The sequence below is a fragment of the Petromyzon marinus genome, chromosome 45, assembly GCF_048934315.1.
Source record: "Petromyzon marinus isolate PM22_M1 ecotype Great Lakes invasive population chromosome 45, UKy_Petmar_22M1.pri1.0, whole genome shotgun sequence".
NCBI classification, from domain to species: domain Eukaryota; kingdom Metazoa; phylum Chordata; class Hyperoartia; order Petromyzontiformes; family Petromyzontidae; genus Petromyzon; species Petromyzon marinus.
Window position 1 is genome coordinate 9,120,820 of NC_133711.1, and position 17,399 is coordinate 9,138,218.

General features: G+C 46.6%; 1 protein-coding gene across 18 annotated transcripts in view; it reads right to left on the reverse strand.

Moving 5' to 3' along the window:
* LOC116952152 (teneurin-4-like) overlaps positions 1 to 17,399 on the reverse strand; it is a 430,454-nt gene that overhangs the window by 124,954 nt on the left and 288,101 nt on the right. The gene's annotated exons all lie outside the window — the stretch shown is intronic.

The following is a 17,399-nucleotide window of genomic DNA, read 5'->3' on the forward strand; positions in this document are numbered from 1 at the left end:
ATCAAGTGTGCATCATTAGCCCCACCCCTGGCCCTGCCTGGCCCTGCCTAGCCCTGCCTGGCCCTGCCTGGCCCTGAGCCAGCTTCAGATACCCTTGTGGAGCCAGCCTATCATGGTTGGGTTATAGCTATTCATTGGCTATTTGCCATGCCAAGCACGGCATTGAATATCCATCCACACAATGAGTGCTCTTCGCTGGGGCTTGTGCCAGTGGAAGTGTGTTATAAGTTCTCATTTTATACTCTGTATTAAAAATAGGTCTGCAAAGACAAACCTGAGCCAAGCTACAATGCCTGCCTTTTCTCACTCGCGAGCACCGATGGCAATTGTTTTCAGCACCCCCTACCATGAATCTCTGTGTCTTCCACATTATTGCCAAACATCCACATGCAAGCCACAATCCCTTGCAAAAAAAATAATAGAGTCGAGTTTATGTTGATGGAAATATTGTGGCAAGCTGTAGTCTACAATGCACTTGAAGTTGAAATGCACAAGAGCTGAGGGATATTTACAGGCAATACCACTACACAGGCTTTAATATTCCACTTGCAATACTAGCTAGTGCATTACTTCCAAAGGGATTTTCAAATTAAGTGGGAATAGGGTGCACTTTATTTTTTTGAAAATAATTAATTCATAGCTAATTGGTTTGTCGTAATTTTTCTAATAACTGAGTATAAACACTAAAGCAACCGTCACAGCAGTATTCAGTTTGCTCTTAAGTTTGGCAAAAACTTCTACGCATAGCCATTACCCGTTCCTCTTCCAGTTATTCAATTAACCATGAGGCCATTACAGTCAGCCGACCACAAACACACACACATATCTAGTATCCCTCCAGAGTGAGCGGATGAAAAAAATAATAATCATACAATGCGGAAAATAAATATATCATTGTATGGAAAGTCCCATATGGAGGAGGCTCATCCCCATAGCTCATCTGGAAATTGCCAAGTGATGGTTTCACTGCCAAACATGTTTTTTTCTTCAAATGTGAACTAATCCACACACGATGTGTGCGTTATGCAAAACAGGTCAAAGGAACTTCACAGAGGCTTACGGGTAATTAAAAGCACAATGAAAATCCACTGCAACACGAAAGGTCAACTGCTAATTTAGCAGCTAATTTGCCTATTTCTGGTCGTGCTGAATGTCATTAGTAACTCAGTTCACGTCATCCAAAAAAAGGAGCATGAAAGGCAGATCTAAGCACGGGGAAATCAAATGAATATGAAAGCAGTCACATTGATTAGTATTTCTCACACACTCACGTTAATCATTTTTTATTATCACAGCAAGCAATATTTATGATGTCATTTTAGTTTCGAGCGTTCCAAAATGTTTTCTTCAACATGCAAAACAACGCATTATCGCTTGCATTGTGAGACTGAAAACATTTTAATATTATTTTCATGCCCTCAATAATTGCGAATGTGTAAGATCGCATAAATACAATAACAGAAGTCCAACATCGGCGAAGCGCTTTTAAATAACCTCACTGAAAATCTCAAGTCTGACATTTCACTTCGCACCTCCGATTAGCACGGTGAGCTACTTAGGATGGCGAAAGACGTTCAACAGACACACATACCTCGACTACGACGCAGCCCCACACACCCCCCCCTCCGCTAAACATCCACTGGAGCATGAGATAACGTAAAGGTTCAGCCCTGCAAGGGCTTTCTCATGCCCCTCCTAGTGAAAGGATCTCCGCAAGCGGAAGCTCTCCGGAGAAACACTTCTCAAGAGGATATTTTTGGACCCTTGTTCCACGCTGGACAGACCCCTCCTGCAAGGAGAGGTATAGCACCCAACTTTACGCCACTATACACGGTCTGACAATTGAACCAACGTGCACCTATTTAGATATACATGGGTGGACAGAGATGGAGGGGGATTTAAGAAAGAGTACTTATCCATGGTTTCGGCAGCAACAGAACCGGGAGCATAAGCCCCACATTAAACCATTTAACCATGGAAGGCGTTTACAGCGGCAGTTGCAGCAGTGGTGCAGTGGTTATTGCACTAACCACTGTGAATCCGGCGACCTGAATTCAATTCCCGGCCATGGCTAACTTGAGTGCTAGTATCTGAACTCATCATGGAATGCATCCTTCACCCTCCTCGAACCAAATCCACTAACACATGATGACCAGCATGGTGAAGTATGGTTAAACCACCCCCATGACTGACACAGCATGGGGAGGCCTTCATCTGGCAGCAGAATGATCAATGGATGCAATGCATACTCCATGTGACAGTAGCAATGGTGGTCCTTTGACAAACAAACAAAAAAGATCCCCGTATCGCCTAAACAGACTGTTGGGGCAGGTGCTGTAGGCGAGCACCTATGATGGCCGGCACAGCACACAAGGGGTTGGGTGGCCAGCGCCATGCCCGACCACCTTTCTCTCCCTCGTAGTGATGTTTACACAGCACACTAGGTACTAATTTGAGGCTGAGTCGACCTAGATAATCGTCACTGGTGTTGGACTTGAGCGGAAATTGAACTCGGATCACCGTGTTTGTCGCGCAGCGCGCTAACCGCTACACTACCGCTCCCCCCTTTGACAAACAGACACACACACACGTGTGCGTGTGTGTATATTCGACAAAGATGCGTTTTCTTTGTGTACAATGTGGAATAAAATATAATCATACCAGCAAGCAAACCTTGCTGACAGCATACAAATCAATCGTAAGGAAGCAACTTTTTGTGTTCCATTATGCAAATAGTTTTACACAATCTATTAGCCAGCAGATAACAATGACTCATGAAAGCAACAATGCCTTAATTTCGTAATGTATATAAAAATATACTATTCTTGCCTAGAAATTATTTTAATAATTAGCATCAGCACCCACAATTTGTTTTCGGGGCAATGTAGATGTGTCACAGGTGCAGGGCGAGGTGGAGTGATGAGGTGGGGTGATGAGGTGGGGTGATGAGGTGGAGTGATGAGGTGGAATGAGGAACGAGGACTGTGAATGTGACGACAGAACTGGCACAGAATAAACGTTCACGGAGGAAGAAAATCTGAACGGCAAAAACCCCCGTGAGGTCACGGGGCCTCGGAAGAGTAAATAGATAATCATCATCGACACCCATTGGCATCTGCAGGATATATCATTATCCATGCCACAAGCTGCCCCTCTCGCAGAGGATCCGACGAGTAACTATGAAGTGCGGAGAGACCTCCCGGTGTTTCGTAGCTACCCGCACTGCGCGTGCATACAATAGGACCTCTCCAAGAGCACATCACTGAATGAATAAACACGGAAAAAATGTCTTGATACGTCAGATTTATGGGCTGTAGCACGCGTTGTCAAGCACGGCATACGAATGTCTTTCTCCGACGCGCTGGGAAGCTTCCCGCGGCAACTGGTTTCCAGCACGCGGGGCGGAATGTCGCGCAATGCTGAGCGGAATAACACACGCGGCACAAACCCAAACTCATCGCAGAGCGATTCGGCGGAATGCTCAAAAAACCTCCGCAAGAGCTATACCACGGAGTTGTCACGATCTCCGGTGCTCCTCGCCCAAACTGGCTCATAGCCGTGAAGCCGTGCACTCCACTGCTAAATAACCCGACCTGGATTGAACTGGACATCTGTAGTAAAAAAAAAAAGAGCTTCATAGCTCATCGGATTTCTGCAGGATAAATCAATATTCTGATTGTGAACTTGTCTTTAATGACTTGAAGGATTCACCAAACCCAACGCAATGTTACCCAAAACTCATACTATGAAAGCTAATATCATAACCCACATCAAATGCTGCAAATAGGCAATCAATGGTATATGGTATATAAATATATAAAAATATACATTGTTTCATCAAAATACCATCGTATTTTGATCGAAAATTCAGGTTTGAAAAGTCCTACGGCACCAGTCTGGAGCTTAATTGCACAGAATGTGCTCAATAAACATTGGCACGTGCAAACAAAATCTCTGTAAATGTCACAATTTCGCTAGGGGTTGGTGGTGGAAGAGGAGTGTTATTGATACGAGTTTTAGCACGAAACTGCGACGTGACGTAACCCAAAACAACAAACACAGATCGTCGGACATCATGCTAAATAACACACGGCACAAACCGAAAACCCATCGGGGAGCAATATAAGCTGCGCACCACAACCATGGAAGCCTTCGCAGTAGTCTGCAGTTTCATCCCATTGTAGTGGAACTGTGGCAATCGGGAGACCACCACCTTGGGCGTGAAGAGTTGAGACAAGATGGAGGAAGAGTCGGGGAAGGTGGCTACTCTAAAAAAAAAGAGTTTCGGGCCTGCACAGCGGCAAGTCTGTTTGTGGGGGACAACGAAATCCTTAGATGTGACGTCGAGTGTCTACAGACACTCGACGTCACATCAAAGCTGTTGCTTTGACGTGTGCGGCGTGCTCTTTCACGCTAATCATTCACAGGATCTGCCTGCAAGTGTGGCCGTGCGGCTTCACTGGCCAACGCTGAAATGTCTTTAGCCAACTCCCGCAATTATAGACGGCGACGCTGGGTGCAATGTACACATTCTCCTGATGCGGATTGCCGTGGACAACTTGCTGCAACTGCAATGTGTTGTATTTAAACCAATTGCTTTTGCAGAGGAAGCACAAGGTGGCCAAAAAACGTACTTAACATTAACGACGATACATTTTGCTTCCATACGACGCTCTTCATAAGACGGCACCCCCCCCCCCCCCCCCAGAGCTCCATGCCATGAAAACAAATATACGGTCACATTGCTGATTCAGTAAATATGTACGTAAGAGCTGAAGTAATCGGACAACAAAACAACCCACTGCAGACTTTGCCACAAAGTAGTCCTCACTAAGATGCGATCATTCCAACGTTCCCACAGGACCGACGGGCAAGAAGCAAACCATGCCTGGGATGCGAAAAACACCGCGAGAGTCGTTATTGCATTGCCGATTTTTTTTCCTGTACAATGTTTATCCTCCATTCTCGTTGAAAAAAAAAAACCCGCCCCAAAGCTTGCCTCAAAAAACACACGTTTAACGATCAAGGAGAATCGCGTGGATTTACAGAGCACCTTTCCAGGAAACCGCCAGAAATCCGTAAACAATGAGAAAGACCACAATTAAGCCACGGTAAACGTGTCTGTAAATACGGATTATTATTTTTTTTTGTCGGGAGAGAACCGGGGAGGGCTGACAGAGGCACGGAAGATCCTTTCGTCAGAGCTTTTATTTACCAGCCTCCGGCTGTTGCCAGCCAGAGCTGGAGGATGCCCAGCATGTTAGCGCGAGATAGGGCGTTGAGGCGTGCGAATAACGCCGTGGGCATGACAATTGGCAGGACTAAAATAGTCACAGCTGTTGGGTGTACACAGCGACGTGACCGCTATGCGACGCCAATTGCCGAGTTCTAATCGCGCTCAAGATGAAGGAATAAAGATTTGGGAGGAAGGTTGGCCCCGTTGTAGATTTCGGCGAACTCACCAATGAGTGTTTTTGTAACGTTGGTAATTTTTTTCCAAATGTTGGTAATGGTTTTTTTTTAATGCAGCGTACTGCTGTTTTTTTGACCTCCTTAATCGCTTTGTACTCCATTTCTGTTGTGAAACCAGATCTCGCGTGATACAGATGTTCCTTAGTCTCAACAGCCTTTCACCTGGTTACGAATGCAGGCTACCTACCGACCAACCAACCATTACTTAGTCAATATGCTGTTGACACATTTCATCCCAGGTAATTTATGGTGAATTACCAATTGGATGTTAAATAGCACCAAGGCATTATTTATATATATTAAAACAACATCGTTTCCATTTATCACAGCCAACCTTCAAAATCTGGAACTTGCCTGCATTTAAATTGGATATAATAAATGTCAAATACCTCATGTAACGGCGGGAATCAAGACATGTTAATATATTTGACAATCGCTACGTTGCATTCTCCTGGTGTTATAATTCTCCCTGTTCTGGCTAGGCTTATCTGATATTCCAATATAGGAGGGTATGATACGGACAAGAGTGTACCATTTATGTCCAAAAATATCTCCCTTTTACCATTAAGTGCTGTGGGTACAGACCATGACGAAATAGAAGATCTACCACTGATGTTGGTGCTGATAACGCTTCCAGCTTGCCGCAGATATTCCGTGCATTGCCGAGAAAATTCAATGACACGGCCCCCTTTAAAAAATATTTTATCTGAAATGTGTGGATGTAGGTGCGATATGGCATGCTGGTGTATTTTTTTAATACATGCCCTGTGGCACATTATGTCGATACTCTAGAGAGCTCAACGAACCAGAGAGAGTACAGAAATACAACCAAAGCTAAGATGAATCCATATGAGACACACAGCCATGCGGGTTCCCAACATAATGCCAAGAAAATTAATTGACAATTAGTCACGAACAACTTAAAGGTACGTTGCACGTTATTCTGTCGTCATAACTATGACATTATGCTTGATACACAAGGAAAAGTGCAAGGTCGGGTTTTCGACGCAAGTGCCTACCTATCCTGCAATGTTTTACCTTCAAAGCGAGATTTTACCTTTGTAGACAATATTGTGAGCAGAAAAAAATGCGTCTTGATTAATAGGTTTCATATGGCCAAGATCAAAATACTCCATGGATCATCATCATCATCATCAGCCATGTTTTATCCATTGGTCCTACGACGCCAAAATCCATCTCCCTCCTGCAAGTGAAACTAAAGCTAATTTCTTTAGAGCTACTCTTTTTGCGTTTCGTTTTGATGTCATTACCCCCCGGACCTCTAATTAGTACGGTTGGTTGGCTACGCAGGGTGCGAAAGAAGTTCAACATACGTACGTCCGAAAGGCAAAGTACACCGTGCTAAACAACACGTGGAACAACCCATGAAGAAACCCATCGGAGAAACTGATGTATCAAGACATTTTGCCGTGTGATTTGCCGCGTTCAGCATAGACACATACACGTGCATACATTCTCATTGCTCCATCTCCACCGGTGGTCACTACCTCGGGCACATTCTCTCCTTTGGCTGCGACTCCGTCAGCAGCCTCATCCCAACGGCCATCACCCAGTCTGGCTCGATGTGCCTCGTCCCAGCCCCACTTACTTTTTGTCACGGTCAATATGATATCTCCGATTTGCATTTGTTCCCTGATCAATGTGTTCCCTTTTTCCATATCTTGGTGCAATTCCAAACATGTATCATCGCTCATTGCCTCTCTGTGCGCTTTTGATCTTGTGTGTCATTTTCTGTCTCAGGGTCCAAGGGCCCTGTCAATTATCACAACAAGCAAAGGGTGAACACGCTTGCATTTGTAAACTATGAACAATACTTTTTTAACTTTCAATCTTTTTAAATAAACTGTGAATCTGTGTTTGTTAATGCTGCGGATAGCACATGAAGCAAAACTCAAATAGAATAAATTAGCTTTTTTTTAAATCATACATACATCTTGTTGGCCTGCATATTCCTTTGAGGATACGATCAGAATGTTAAACAGTTTAATTTGACCCCTAGACATTTAAAATGCTGTATTGTAAGTCTTACTTATGCATTTATACATTTTTAAAACATCTAATTTTCATAATTTATTAAGGAATACATTATTTACACGAAATTAGCCTACTTACATATAAATTACTCATTATATTTTTGTTAAAAGTAAAAAAAAGTTATTAATTTTGGATGCGGAATTCTTCATGTCTCTCTTCCTTGACATGTAACCATTTGGTAATTTCCGTCTCGTTTGCTGAGAAATGGCTCTGATTTTCATACCGCGCGGGTATGTCTCATTACATCCAACCACATGCCTCGTTAAGGAAGTGATCAGCATTTCAGGGCAATTACGCATGAGCAGATCTTCGTCTACACTCTCGTCCCTCTACAACTCCCCGAGTACTGGATAAATGGGAATTGCAAAAAACAGTAGTTTTGGGCTCCGTTTTCCAGTCACGAGTTTTGCGGTTTGCTGACACTTGAACAATTTCAGTTTTTATTGTCAATTTCTTAATATATTCTTGCAATTATAATCCATTAAGCAAAAGTTTAGTTTATTTCGTAGAACCTGGTGAGGATGTCAAGAAAATCAGGAAAATGTAATTTGCCAGTGACCTGGGTTACCAACATCACTAAAAAGAAATAAAGAAAATTATGATACAAGGCACGCAAAAAAAACAGTGTGACTAAAAACGTACTGCCGAAATATGTCTACAATACTGAACAAAAATAAAATGTCCTGAGGAACATGAAAAAACTATTTATGTTACATGTACAGCCCATTTTGTTAACCAGCTGCTGGATGAGGGCTTATCCATGCTGTCCCGGTCATTAGTTTAATTAAACTGTAGTTTCACCATGCTGGTCAGTGGGGGTTTAGCGAAGGAGGGGAGCATGGATGTCAGAGCAGAATACAGTACAGCATAGGATTTCATAAGAGGTTTTTTTCGGTTAAATCGCGTCAATGTATGTGTCGTTAAACCCGCCACCACCCGACACAGCCATTACTGACGAAACGTCATACTCAGATTGTAAATGTTATGGCTTGGCTCTCCAACACATGCTGTACGAGTGAGGAATTGGCACTTTCTGTTTACGTGACAACCCTTACTAGTTGGCTGTGTCGGGTGGTGGTGGGTTTAACGACACATTTATATATTTACGCGATCAAACCCAAATAAAATCTCTATTGTGGATGATATTGGTTGCGAAAGCCTACGTGTTAAGTTTAGGAATTTTCTGCACTGCCCTCTGCTGACAATATAGCCCAGCAAAAGCCCACAGCACCCGTTTTAGGTATTCGATATGGACGTCACTCAACCAGGTCCCATCCAGGCTCAAAGTCAGCTTTAGCTTCTGAGATCTGACGAGCTCTGACGAGATCGGGCACAATCTCAGCAATTTAAGTCACAGGCAAATTGCCGATACTTAAACAAACAAAGACAACTCATCGTAATATATTACCGTTAATACAAATAGAACAACGCTGCACTGCACATATATCCCAGCAAATACGCTTCAGCGGTTTCGCATTCTGCTCGGACCTTATATTGCATTTTATCGCGTGCGCGCGCGCGCAACGCGGACAGTTAATATTGGGCCCGAGCGCCCGTGCCAATTTGATTGGTCGAGCCGTCCAATCCAACCTGGACGTTGCGTCCCACGCGTCGTGAAGGGAAACATGCACATGGCCCCGTGCCCTTTCGCTCAACTCCTGTCACAAGTTGCAATGAGTGCGTTTCCTCTCCCACCCACCCACCCACACCCACCCACTTCAGGAGCTGTCCCCCCACATTGCAAGTGAAGGCATCTCTTATAATGAGGGGCTCCAGAGGAATGGCGATATCAGGAGGTCGTGCGATACAACTACTGCTGGGGCGTTCGGGCAGCAGGTGGAGGATCAGCCAGCTCTTAACCCAAAGATTAGGCTGCAGGCTGCTCGGTTTTACCGCAACTACTTGCAGAAATCAATCTAAGCAAATTGTTCGTGTTGTTTTGTTAAAAATACTACTTTTTTTTTTTACAAATTACAGCATTTTTTGTCAATCCGAGGCATGCGGACTGAAATGTTCAACGTTACGTTCAAGAACGATCAAGTTCCTACAGATTTGTTCCACGCTTGCGTTCATGAGATTTCCATTAAAGCTGTTTTAGAATGGGTGAAGAAACAAAGCACACTCAACTGTCTGAGGTAAATTACTCTTCATGGCCAATATACACTCTCCGAGCATGGCACAAGGAACGCATCGGGAATCAATGCTCTTTGATCAGATACAATGAAACAATGGACATTCATTTCATGCCCTGTGAGTGAGATGCTCAAACAATTAAATGAATTCGCTGCCCGAAGGGTAAAAAAAAAATAGTTGAACACTGTCACAGCACATCGAGTGCGGCGCAGCAGATATACATTAAGCGTTGCCAACGGCAGGCAGAAGAGGCATATCCATTTAACGATGGTTGTTTATTGCCGAAGTTTTTGGGAACAAATTGATCAATGTGGCTGGTTTTCTTCTCGAGGGTAAGCGCCTCGTGGCAACATAACTTTCGACTCAAATTTAATTTACATTGGGCAATCTTTGTGAGACATACTGTGATCCGGCGTTGCAGACGTATGGACGGACAGAGCTGATGAATGAGTGATATTCAACCATAGTTGAAAAGGAACTTTACACGCTCGTGACCAACATTCTTATATCATTAGACCTCCTTTACCAGTACCAAAATTTAATAATAGGGTTTTTCCCCTTTTTTCTGGCAACAAAACTGAAACCCTTTTTTACAAGGATTCATGTCTGCATTAACCACAATACCTGCAGTCAAAATGCAAAAAAAAACATACTATGATAATATATGCATTGTCCTTGAAACTGATTGGTCCACACCAAGGGACGGCTTTCTTTTGAGCCTCGACCCGACCCAATTGGTGCTCGACCAGATGACGCCAAAAGGCGTACAGCTCAAGGATAATGCACTATCAAAGTAATGAGGGCTCGGGGTGAGCATCTACATCATTAGACCTCCTTTGCCAGTACCAAAATTTAATAATAGGGTTTTACCCCTTTTTTCTGGCAACAAAACTGAAACCTTTTTTTTTACAAGGATTCATATCTGCATTAACCACAATACCTGCAGTCAAAATGCAAGGACAATGCATTCTTATAATTAGGAATTACTCCAAGTGCGGCAGAACAGAGATTCAGTAGCCTTTTCCAATTGTAACAAGAACGTCTTTACATTTTAATTCTCAAATAAAATGAATAAGTTTGACCGCAAGTGCGTGTGTGGGGTGTGTGCGTGGTGTGTGGAGGAGGATGGTTCGAGTGTATGGAGACTGGTGTGTGTGCGAGTCCGGCAAAAAAAACCCCTACCTCCTCGTGGTGCCAGACGACAACGGTGTGGTGAGCAGTGCCGTGGGGGGAGGGCCAATATAGATTGTGGTGGGTGTACACCCAGGACTCCATTCAAACCCATAATGGCATGGTCTCAGCTAGCTGATGAAAGTTGCAAGCGAGAATTTCATCATCGCTTGCGGCGGGGGTTGGCATCATCCCCCACTCCTCCTGATGTCGAGGGGAAATGGGCGAGGTTTAGGACCATGGCTCATGCAGCTGCAATGGCTGCTTTGGGTACACGGTCCAGACCTCCCCAGAGACCCTGGTTGACAGAGGAGGTGTTCAGGCGGTTGGAGAAAAAGCGACAGGCCCACTCTCATCGTCTACAGCATCCCACGTCAGAGAATGAGGAGACTTACCGCAGCCTTCACTCGGAGGTTCAGAGAGCCGTGAGGCGATGCAAGGATGGTTGATAGTCTTGGGTTGCTGAGGAGATGGAGTCTGCCTCAATGGCCCGCGATCACAGATCGCTATTAAACTCCATAAAAAAAGTAACCCGCAGCGCCGCACCTATTACCATCATTAGGGGAAAGAACGGTGATCCAATCTCCGACCCCCAGGAACAGGTTTGCAGATTTACTGAGCATTTCTGTGAGGTTCTGGGGGAGGGGAATCCCTCAGCCTGGAAAACATCGTGGGACAAAGTGGGGATGACCCTGCTGAGGCATCGGTGCCTCAAATATTGGAAGAAGAAGTCACCCCCTGTGAGTGGCTGGCTGAGGTGCCATCTGTTGAGGAAGTACTGAAGGCGATCCGGAGCCTGAGATCAGGAAAGGCACTGGGCAGAAATGATCTCCCAAGCAAAATGCTGAGGGAGGGTGGCGTTTGTGCACAGACTGCCCTACATGACATCATAACAACAGTCTGGACCACTGAACGGGTTCTGCAGGATTGGAAGGATGCCCTGGTGGCCCCCCTCTTTAAAAAGGGGGACCGCACAGACTGTAACAACTACAGGGGCATCTCACTCCTCAGTGTGCTGGGAAATGTCCTGGCAAGGATTATTCAACATCGCCTTGCCAGACAAGCTGAGGAGAGGCTTGTGGAGCCCCAATGTGCTTTCAGGAAAGGGCTGTCCTGCACAGATGCCATATTTTCTGTCCGTCTGCTACAGTAGAGGTGTAGCCGGGAGTCGGAGCCATTCCCTGTTCACTTTGGGGTGCGACAGGGATGTCCTCTGGCTCCCACATTATTTAACATCTATTTTGACCACGTAGTTCGTGAAGCCTTCAATAGCTGTATCGGAGGAATTTCCATCTGGTACAAATACAATGGGAGGCTGATCGATGCCCGGGTTCGGTCAAGGAATGGCTCCCTATTGCTCAACCATGTTATGTATGCTGATGATCTGGTAATTGCTGCTCACTCAGAGGAGAAGTTGGAGGCGCTGCTGCTGAACCTGGAGCTTGACACTAAGAAGTGGGGTTTTACCATCAGCCTGACCAAAACTAAGCACCTGCCTGGGTATTTTGTACCATCGGACACTCCATCCCCACAACTCCAAATTGGTGATAGGGCAGTTGCGGAGAGATTGGAGAGTGTCCCATACCTGGGCAGTGTGCTCATGACTGGCTCCGGTTTGACAGCAGAGGTCTCACTCCGAATCAGTTGAGCGACATTATCTTTTCATCGGTTGCGTAACGCTGTGTGGAAGCTACCTGGTCTGTCGCTCCGCACGAAGCTTCAGGTCTTCTAGGCCACAGTCATTCCCGCCCTTCTCTACGCTTGCGAAACGTGGACCCCTCTAATGGAACATCTTCGCTGGTTAGAAACATTTAGGCTGGCCTGCCTACGATCCATCTTGGGTTTAACCAGGCTGGATTGTTTGAGGAGCTCGCATATCCTTGAAAGATCTGGACAAAGTCCCATCGGTGAGCTCCTCCGGCAGGCAAGGCTGCGTTGGCTGGGTCATGTAGCCCGCATGCCCAGCCACTACATGCCTAAAGAGCTTTTGTTCAGCCGGATTGAGGGGGCTAAACGGGCGCGGCATGGGCAAGAGAAGAGACGGAGTGATATGGTACAGGAGAATGTGGAGCTGAGTGGACTTGCCGATGACTGGTACCAGCGGTGTCAAGATCCACCTCTGTGGAGGAAGCTCGTGAAGGACGCTGCTACTGGGCAGTTGGAGGCAGTCGCCCTCCAACAACAACGGAGGGGGGAGGAGCGACGCTCACAACGAGTGGAGCGCCGGGTGGCTAAAGCACAGCAAGTTGGCACAGCAGGGGGCACAGGTGGTGCATCAGCCACTCATCTCAGTCAGTCGACCCCTGGCACCTGGGTCTGCCCCGTGACCTCCTCCCAGCGGGCGTTCGACACTTCACGTGGCCTCAATGTGCACATAGCCTGGCACAAGCGTCGTGGGGACGTCACCGCCACTTAGTGGCGAATGGCCGTTGTTGTTGGTGGAGGCTACTGAATGGGCCCATCCATTTAGCAGGTACGCAAAAATCTGTTAAAACTTGACCCCACCCCCCTCCCTGTACACACGCGGACTTTTTACACCCCCCCCCCCCCCACCTGTGTACGTACGATTGACCCCCCCCCCGCCCCGAATGCTATAGAATGGCCAATATTTAATCCACGCAGAAACGATCAAGAACTAATAATATTAACGTGTTTAAGCAAACAGATAGTCCACCGCTGGACTATCTAACTCATTTGAAGGCCAATGTAGACAAATTATCATCGAGGCTTCACCCCCCCCCCCCTCCGTTTCCTATGCGTACATTGTCAGTAGACCCCCCATACACAAGAGTACTCATTTGGGTAAACCCCCCTCCCCCCTCCATGCGTACGTACTAAATGGATGACCCCTACCATGTGTAGCGAGTAGAAGAGGCGTGTGTGTGTAGTGGAGGCGTGTGTGTGCTGTGTGGAGGAGGCGGTGTGTGTGTGTGGTGTGTGAAGGAGGTGTGTGTATGTGGTGTGTGTGGTGTGTATGTGGTGGAGGCTACTGTGTGTGTGGTGTGTGTGGTGTGTGGAGGAGGCGGTGTGTGTGTGGTGGAGGCGTGTGTGTGGTGTGTGAAGGAGGTGTGTGTATGTGGTGTGTGGTGTGTATGTGGTGGAGGCTACTGTGTGTGTGGTGTGTGTGGTGTGTGGAGGAGGCGTGTGTGTGGTGTGTGTGGTGTGTGGTGGAGGCTACTGTGTGTGTGGTGTGTGTGGTGTGTGGTGGAGGCTACTGTGTATGTGGTGTGTGTGGTGTGTATGTGGTGGAGGCTACTGTGTGTGTGGTGTGTGGAGGAGGCGTGTGTGTGGTGTGTAGAGGCGGCGTGTGTGGAGGAGGCTACTGTGTGTGTGTATGTGGTGGAGGCTACTATGTGTGTGGTGTGTGGAGGAGGCGTGTGTGTGGTGTGTAGAGGCGGCGTGTGTGGAGGAGGCTACTGTGTGTGTGTATGTGGTGGAGGCTACTATGTGTGTGGTGTGTGGAGGAGGCGTGTGTGTGGTGTGTGTGTGGTGTGTGGTGTGTGGAGGAGGCGTGTGTGTGGTGTGGACGCTGTGTCGGCCCATGTTGTGTGGCGGATCCCTGGCTGTAAGAGGATAACGCTCAAGTATTGATTGGCTGGAGTCACTGTGTCTGATATAAATTCCCTAAATCCAACTACGGTTACAGGGACTGCCCTTAATATTTTATAACTCTTTGTCTCCAAATTTAGCTGATTTACGTCTCGAGAGGACCCTACCATTTTTCACGGCAATCACAGTTAGACTGCTCATCAGCCTCATACCATGACAGAGGGTAATTGGGGAGGTGGGGGTGGTTAGGTTTCAGCACTTTGTATTTTTTTTTTAAAGAGCAGACTTTAGAGATACTGGTGTTTAATAATTCAGCATATTTAACCATTTATAAAGCAATAGTTCAAATCGTAAATGACAGACTAATAACGCTGCCGACTGATTAGCAAGGCTCCAAGCAAAAAAAAAAGAAGCCCTCTTTAAAGGAAACCGTATCAGCTATTCATGAATTTCTATTTCGTGATGATCAAAAAAATTCACACAGTTGCAGGCACGTATTATGAATTAAAGTAATATTCAATAACGAGACTTGTTTGCACAATGCACAACAAACACTAAGCTGTTTGGACAGTGCATTATCACGCTAAAAGTAATGCTATTTAGAAGACAAACAATCACTCGCAAACCGCACAATCCTGCGAAAACTGTACGACCCACCCGCTGGGATAGGGGAGGCAAGGATAAGCGTTGTCCTGTGATTATTCAAGAAAGGAGATCACAAAGTGCAGAGCATGGAATAATGGGCTATCTCTCCGCCCCCCCCCCCCCCCCGGGGAAACATTCGGCATTATTGTGTCAGAGACCCGAGCAACACAAGCATTAAATAAACAACAGATGGCCAGGCGGCCACGTAACAGACATGCTGGTTGTTGAGTGAGCCGAACAATCCTTCACGAATGGACGAGATCACACTCTTGTCTGTGGATGCCGAAATCGGGCTTTTCTTGGCTTTACCCTCCCGCATCCATCCAACGGAATTGCATTTGTTCCGGGCCCCCAACCCCGGTGGACCAATGAGGCAGCCCCGCAAGCGCGTTCACGTCGTCACCCCCCCCCCCCCGCTGCATCTTGCGCGGTCGCCCGCCTGCTCGTGCGAGAGGGGTGTAAGCGGCTAGAGCACGCGTGCAGCGAGCCGCGGGTGACGATCGCTCGCTTGCTCGCTCGCTCGCTCCCCTGCAGACTGCTCGTGTTCGACCGGGGGCCGCGATTAGTCTCTTCTTTTTCCCTTCGTATCCGTCGCTGCATCGTACGACGCGACGACAAAGAATCTGCACCGGAGGGTCAGGACGCAGCTGGAAACCGCGGCATGCCGGTGGCACGTGGAGGATGCTTGGGGGTGTGGGGGGTTGGGGAAGAGACAGCGGGCTCGCAGTGTTCAGTCACTGGCATGTGGACAGGAAGACACCGAGATGAAGGGCTATGACTCGGGGCGGAGGCATAAGAAGAAGGATGATGGAAAAGCGGGGGCCATTTATGCCTCTTCATCTTCCAGTACACAACGGCCTTTGCTCGTGGCACAGGAGGCCGACCTCGCTGGCACAGCGCACATTTTTCTAAGCAGCGCCTCGGTGCTCGGCATTCGAGCGGCGCGTCGATCGCTGTCAAGGCGCGGATCTATAAGGCGGCCCGGCGGTGTCGTCACCGAGCACCGGTTGAGCCGTGGGTCACGGCGAACGGCCACGAGCAGCCCATCGCCAGCGCCACTGCTGCGCGCTCGGGGTCAGAAAGCTGGACGGCAAAATCGACGGAGGGAAGGAAGAGCCGCCAAGATGAGACGGCGCGCGGCGAGTCGGCTACGTGAGGCCGGCCACTGTGGCCCCTGGTGTGGCGTCTACAGTCGGCCCGTGCGGTGGCAAGGCAGGTGTAGCATGTGCCTTGTGGTGTCCCCAAGTTGATGCACCCACAACCAAGCCACCCAAGGGGCATATTATCCACATGAAAAACCTCGCTTGGAATGGGCGGTGAAGCATCTGAGTACCGCAAGTTAAATTGCAAAAGCATGGGACGTTTCAAAAGCAGGACTACAAATGACTCATTAAACTAAACAATAGTTGCTCCCCGGGTTATCTGTCCCCCACCCCACCTCGTCAACCAGGAGGCGACGGGGTGCACGAGGCCTAGCGGATATTTGCGCATGGTTGTTTTTTTGCCACCCAACGTTTTGCCTTTGTTCTTGTGTACAACAAAAATCTAATACATACAAAAAACGCTAGTTGCAAATGAAGGACGCCATACATTCAAATGCAAGACAATCCTGAATAAGAATCTTGCTTAGTGAGCCTTTATCCAAATAAATAAAGAACTATTATTATTATGATAAAATTGGACGTAATGTTTTTTTGTGGCAGTAATACCTCTATTTGTGTAGCATCAGAGATAAAGGCCGACTGGATTACAATGCAGTGACATAGTACACGAGTGCGTATTCATGTACATATGTGTGTATGTGTGGAGTGGTGGAATTGTGGTTAGTGCACCAGTGACCTGAGTTCGAATCCCGGCCACAGCCAACATGAGTGGCAACTGCTAACTCAACTCAGCCTAAAATGAGTACGAGGTTAAGGTGAAATTTATCATGGGACATTTTTTCAGAGTATCAATGTATGAAAAATAATAATAGGTTTTACCCTTTTTGGCAATAAAACAGGTGTTAAGATTTTGATTTAAAGCTTTCGTGACTGCAGGGATTCATATTCTTGGTTCTTTCGGTAAAGTCACGTAGAAGGGAAACAATAAAATAATAAAAATATAAAACAATAAAATAATAATAAAAAACGAAAGAACCAAGAATAGGTGTTAAGATGTTCAAACACCAAATAGAAACCTTTTAGCATTCTCTGGTCTGACATTGGTGAGACTAGGCCATGAAAGAAGCCTGCCTCTGGTGTAGGCCAATCAATTTTAAAAAACAATGCATAAATGTTAACACACTTTGTGTGTTTGCATGTTCACCACAAGTACGTGTGGCTAATGCAGACATTATTCATTTCAAAAGGTATATATTTGGTATTTGAACATCT